The following is a 6550-nucleotide window of genomic DNA, read 5'->3' as shown; positions in this document are numbered from 1 at the left end:
ATGCTTCCTTCAATCTTTACTCAACGTGGCTATTGTTGTTGTGCTGGACTAATTCCCATTTTAATTGCCTAGGAAAAGGGTGGCTCACAGGAGAAAATGTCTATTGAGTGCCCCTACTATTCTTAATTAGGAAGGAAAGATAGTTGGTTGCCACATGGGGCTCAAAGGGAATCCCCTGCTCCCCCCTGGATGCTACATGTATGTGTTAGGGATTTATAAGCCTTCCTCAGGGGCACTGGGTGTTGGCTTCAGCCACAGCTGGAGATTTTGATAGAGGTGTGTCAGCGCTCCTGTCAAGACTCAAAACTGAAGGCTCTTGCCTTTAGAGTCTTGCCCCTCTGCACTGTCAGACCAATCACCATATTTGGGGTCAGGAAGGCTTTTGCCTTATGGTCAGCTTGATATGAACTGTGGGTTCGGGGGGAGAGGTTGCATTCCTCTGTAGTGGGGTGTGTGGCCCTCTTCCTGGGATCTCTTGAGAGTATATGAACAACATTTACAACAGCAGGACATTGGCTGCCATGGTCCCCATGCTTCACCTGTGGCAGGTTAGAGTGTTAAGTCTTGTGTGGCATCAAGGTTGACTGGGTAGATCTGCTACAAGGTTAGACAGTAGATTTGTATAGAAAGGTCTGGATTAGGAGGATGCCTTAAGGAGGTTCCTTCCAGCCCTACTTCTCTATGCCTCTATGACTCTGTGAAAGAGGCCAGATGTGTAGCTCCGAGCTTTAATATTCTGCCAGAGCATCTTGATGTTCAAAGTGCCTTTCTGAGAAATGCCCATATCTAGGAGCTGAAAGACATAGTCCAAGATCTTGGCAGGTTTGGGATCCTAGGCATTCAGGCCTGCAGTCCACAGAGGATGAGAATATGTTACAGGCCCAGCATTAGTGCAAGCTGTAGTATCTCATACTTTTAGCACAGGAGGTGCCCTATCTGGTCCATAGCTTGTCATTCAATATGCCAGCTCTCACACTACCACAAGAGTCAACACTTGGAATCGGATCGGCTCTGTTTTATCACAGTGTCGTATTACCAGTGCTGGTCAGGGCCAGAAGTTGGACTGGAAAGAATACGAAAACATGCCAAAGGCAATTATAGAATATCTTGGCAGTAGAAAGAGATTGTTTCTAATCCCCATTAGTCAGAAGTTGGTTTGCACCTTTAAGCAGGAGTGTTTGTAACCCATCCCAAATGCTAGGGATATTTTGTTCTTACTATCACAGAGCTTTTTATCCATCTAAATCTTCAATCTTTTTTTTTATTTGAATCCTGCTAAGTTCTTATTCTCAATTGTATTTTTGGCAGTGGGCTCCACAAGCTTCTTATGTATGCAAATATTATCATTTTTTAAATTTGCCAAGCATCCATTTCACCGACCCTCCCATGGCTCTTGCCAAAGAATTTGAAGACAAATGCAGCTGGACCAAAAGCTCAGGGAGCTTTGATCTCTTGAAGGCTAATAAATATTTCTGATATCTGTCCATAGTGCTTTTTTGTTGCAAAAAATGAAAGGAGACTGCAGAGTTGTCGAGCACCAACGTCTTCTCTGTACTGATATTTGAATAGTAGAAACTGATTTTCCTGTTTGCATACAATATGCACTCTTCTCTCACACACGCCTTTCAATCAGAGTACGTGATCAAATTCTGGATTGAGTTTTGTGATCAGCTAGGTTGGAGTTGCATGCATTCTGCAGCTAGAAAATAGGTAGTTCACACATAAATGTGTAATTATTCACAAAGCAAGAATTCAGGCATTTGTTTTGTGTATATTCATGTGGGGAGGGAGAGGGACTTCCATTTGTCAATACTATCTGATCATCTGATCGGTACCATTTTACTCTCGCTTCTCAGTGCTGTAAGAGACTGCACACGATGCACAGAAATAGAGGATCAGGTCCTTGACTAGAATAAGAGCTGCCACGGTTTCCTCAAGCTCTTGTTATAAAGCCCAGTGAATGCACTGTGTTAAATATGAATGAAAGGAGGGAGAGACATATAATAAATCAATGCTGAGATTGCTTGCCCTAAGGTCCTGGGGAGTCAGTACTACTGGAAATGCTCGCTCCAGAATGAAGAGCAATAATCCAGAATGGATTGCGAAAATGGCACATGCAGAGGTAAGGCTTCATTTTGCCCCTAGTTTTAAGATGATGTAAATCTGGACGAACTTCCTTGAATTCACTGGAGTTACGCCAGATTAACATCACTGTAACTGAGATCAAAATGCAGCTGCACATTTCTATTCACACCTGCCTGTGGAATTATGGGGAGGATCTGTAGAACAATATGAACCATTCACACTGACCCTTGCAAAGCCCTCCGTGTGACTGCATTTTCAAAGCTCTCATAGATTCTGCCCAGGCCTGAAAGGCAAACAAAAAAGACCGAAGCTTGCCAGAAACTGATGATACCTCAGGGAAAGAGAGTGCCGAGGAAAAACACAGACACTCTACAAAATGACTGAGAGAGCTTTCCAGGCAAATACCTGTAGATGAACAAAGACGGCTCAGCACAGAATAAAGATGACTCTGGTGAGTCTTTATCACATTACCGTGCATAGCAGGCAGTATAAGGAACATATATCTATTTTTTAAAGAAAGCGTCTGCTTGCATCATTAATGAACAAGAAGGAAAAGGAGGGAAATTGCTTGCTCAGAGCAATGAAGGAAGGGTTAGCTGTTATAACTGGCTCTTCTACTTCTCTCTCTTCCTTCATAAAATATTAGGAAACTTGTAGCAGCTATTCTTGGCAATAGTTTCCACGGGCCCGATTCTCTGCTGCCCTGCCTAGCGCACAAGTCATTTATAGCAGTGCAAAGTGAGAATATAATGCTACCAAATATAGATGTACTACAGTGATGAAAGCCAGGTGTGTAGACAGAGTCATACACTGCTGCATATGACATCCTTAATTCCTTGTGGGAGTGGGGTACCAAGTTCTAGGTTGGGCTTGTTTGAACCTACTGCAGCCCCTTTGGAAACGGAAGGGCTAGAGTTGCTGAGTCTATTTTGCATGCTGTTTTCCCCTTCCTGTGTGTTCAACTGCACTCTGTAAACATCTCACCCCTATTACACAATCAGTTTTTCTTGGATTTTCAACAGACACACCTAGTAATTATAATGTAGTCACTACATTGTAGAGCATTTTTTTAACTTAACAGATTATTTAATGGAAGCTATAAGTGCAAAGCAAAACACTAAATAGCTATCCTGCAGAGTGTTATATGATTTGCTCATTGTACTAAGTCATTTTCTATGGCAATTACCCAGAAAGAAGAGAAAACTCAAGACATATGTATATGAAAAGCCATACAGGAAGCCACAAGAAGAAGGCTGTGTGCTAGTGGTTTTTGGATGCTGACCTGTGACTCAGGACACCTGGGTTCAATTCCTTGTTCTGTCACAGACTTCCTGCATACCTTAGAAAGTCCATTTGATCTGCAAAGCATGGGTAGTCACACCTCTCTATCCCTAAGGTAGTGAGGATAGATACACTGAAGAGTATAAGGTACTTCAATATTATGATAGTGCAGGTGGTATACAGCCCAGGATAGATTTAGATATGAGACATGATAGCATTTTTGTGCAGTATAAGCACATAGATAGCTTGCTTCCTTGCCTTTAAATAGCTGCTAAATATAGTGGTTTATTTGGGATGATTGATTATAGGAGTCCGCTCATGCATCCAAAACATGACATTTTCAATCGCATCTTCTTTTTATTTGTAAGGACTGAAAAAAGATTTTCATCTCTTTTCTCCTCCCTGAGTTATCAGATCTGAGGCTATGTCAGTTTATCTGCATGGGTTCAAAATAAAGCTCCCAGAACTGATAGCATATTAGCATCAGTCTCAGGAAAACCACAGATAGGGTCAAACTCTGCAATCCTTCGGTCTCCTCCAGTGAAGATTTGCCAGTGAATAAATAGACCTGCTTCCAGTCTTCCACCTTCTACGGTCATGTAAGGTTGGGTTCAAGGCCTACTGGAGTCAGTGGAAGTCTTTCTATTGACTTCAATGAATTCTGCATCAGGTCCTTATACCTGTGCAGATATAAAAGTCTTTATTCCAATCAGAATGACGAGGTCTGGCACCAACTTTGTGTTCACTTTGCCCCATGCAAACAATACATAAACTTCAAGCTAGTGAATACTAGGGCCCATTGAATCCAGTGTGAGATTTCACTGAGAAAGAACAGCAGAATTAGGACATAAAAGCTTCAGAAGGCACTAACTGAGGCATTTTTAGGTCCTCTCAGTTTTCACTGGAGACCTGATCCAAAGCTCATTGATGTCAACAGAAAGTCTGCCATTGCCTTCGATGGGAGCTAGCTCAGAAAATGAGGATATTGTGTTAGTCAGAGAAGATGTTCATTTTAACTTTGCAGATAAAGCATGGCCCCTATGGGCTTGATTTTTCTACTCGTCATGCAGAGATCAAAAATAGCTTATCTGAAACGTGTTCCTCTGCAAGGCACTAACTGTATCAGTTTGCTTTAGTGGGTTACAGCCTCCTGATCCTTGTAAGGGTCCTTCTTCTAATCCATCATGATAGAGATGTCTTAAAGAGCTAAAATGAGTGATTAGAGGCATTCCCACTGTCATTTTAACACACTTCTAGAAATAAAAACTAAGTTCAAGGTTTCATTCATCTAAAGCAGCCCCATGGTTCTGCTGTACCCTGCATGTTCTACATCCCTTCTGGGAGGTGACACATATTTATGGCAACATTAATGTCTAAATTCTTCTTGATCTCTTTTTCATTATATTTTCATTTGCCTCTTGAGGTGCTGCAGGTAAAATACAAATCAGTGCTGTATGCCAGTAGCAAATCTCAGAGGCCGGAATGTTTCTGCCACACCCAGCACAAGACACATTTTCATGCAATTCCAGTATTCAAAGATCTGCAGATGCTGTTTGAAGGATGGCTAGCGATGGTCTCAGGGACCGAGCCAATCAGGTTAACCCTTGAGGCAGGGATATGTCACACTTAGGGACTGGCTACATTATTATTATCTTGTGAGCTATTTAGGACCACTTTACTCGGAAGGACAGATGAAAAGGCAATAAAAGGCAAACCCAGTTGGAAATCTTGGGAGAGGCTTGACCTGATCAGCTTCCTGCACGGCAGAAATCTGTGGGCTCTTGTCTGACCTGCCTCTCCATAGAGAGGATTACAAGAGCAAAGGGTGGGGTGGGTTGGGAGGAGAGGTGACTGGCCCATTGAGCAGGGTAGCATTGTTTTAGCCCTCAAGAGGGGTGACCTGGTAGCCACCTATAAATTTATCAGGGAAGGACAGCAAGGAATTGGGGATGCACTGTTTACCAGAATGCCCCAGGGAGTAACTAGGAATAATGGGTGCAAACTAGTGGAGAGTAGATTTAAGTTAGACATTAGGAAGAATTTTTTTACAGTAAGGGTGACCAGAGTCTGGAATGGGCTTCCAAGAGAGGTGGTCCTATCACCTAACTTGGAGGTCTTCAAGAGGAGGCTTGACAATCACCTGGCTGGGGTTATCTGACCTCAGTCCTCTTTCCTGCCAGGGACAGGGGGTCAGACACAATGATCCATTGGATCCCTTCCAACTCTATAATCTATGAATCTATGCAGATCCAAGGCACATGTAGTCTTGTTTGTACGGTGAAAGAGTGAGGTGATGAAAGGAAGGTGACCGGGGACGGGGGGGTGCCGAGATGAAGTTTAGCATATTTAGTTTATCAGATTAAGAAAGTACTAAGGATGAAGGATCCAGAACCTCATCAGCCACAAATCAGCAGTGCAGCCACAGAAGCTATGCTTAGTTACACCCACTGAGGATTTGGCCCACAGGTATTTGAGCAACTTCTTGGCACCTACCGGATGCCTGTGCTGTTTTGCCCCAGTAAGGGCTTTAAGATCTGGCTATTTGCCTCAGTGTAAAGAGAGTTAGCACCCTACCCTCCTGTAACAGGAAACCCTAACCCTGTTACGAGGAAGTATGTGTGCCCCTTTAAGGCCAGAACTTTCTGGGTACGGAGGGCTGGTGAGGAAGGGGTTAACTGCTGAACCTGGACGGCTAGTCAGATGACTGGAAGAGGCAGGACTATAAAAACCCTGAGTGGAATGGCAGTAAGGGGCTCAGCAGCTGAAGGGGAAGCAGTGCATCTGAGAGCTCCATGAAGAAGCTTGGGGAGCGCCCCATGGCCAGAAGGGGGAAACTACAGAAGCCCCTGAGAGATGGCACCTGCACCCCAGCCAGGACTGTGGATGACAGTGTGGAGCTGAGGCCCAAAACAGGTTCATGTAAGCTGACCTGTTGCTTTGCTTTATTATTATTATTATTTGTGATTATTAAGACTGGTGGCTTGGGTGAGGCTATTAGGGGAAGGAGGAGGCCTCATTTTGGGGACCCACTACAGAGTGGGAACCCGGCACCAGTGAGGGCACAGCTTTTTGGGTGACTCAAACCCCAGCACTCGAAGGATGATCTTAAAAAAGGCCAGGGAGGCCTGGTGCACCTGGGGTGCTTTTTTTTTTTCTCATTTGGACTGACAGGGCAGGTTCAAAG

The 6550-nt window shown here is 43.8% G+C and overlaps 1 long non-coding RNA gene across 1 annotated transcript in view; it reads left to right on the top strand.

Annotated features, from left to right (window-relative positions):
• Nucleotides 1-2332: 2332 nt before the first annotated feature.
• LOC109292884 overlaps nucleotides 2333-6550 on the top strand; it is a 6452-nt gene continuing 2234 nt past the window's right edge. The window contains exon 1 of the long non-coding RNA XR_002096198.1: nucleotides 2333-2536. This is a non-coding gene — a long non-coding RNA (uncharacterized LOC109292884). The remainder of the gene's footprint in view (nucleotides 2537-6550) is intronic.

The sequence above is a fragment of the Gavialis gangeticus genome, unplaced genomic scaffold (genome assembly GCF_001723915.1).
Source record: "Gavialis gangeticus isolate Ggan-Ray unplaced genomic scaffold, GavGan_comp1, whole genome shotgun sequence".
Lineage (NCBI taxonomy): Eukaryota > Metazoa > Chordata > Crocodylia > Gavialidae > Gavialis > Gavialis gangeticus.
This window is presented reverse-complemented; position numbering and strand designations above follow the sequence as displayed.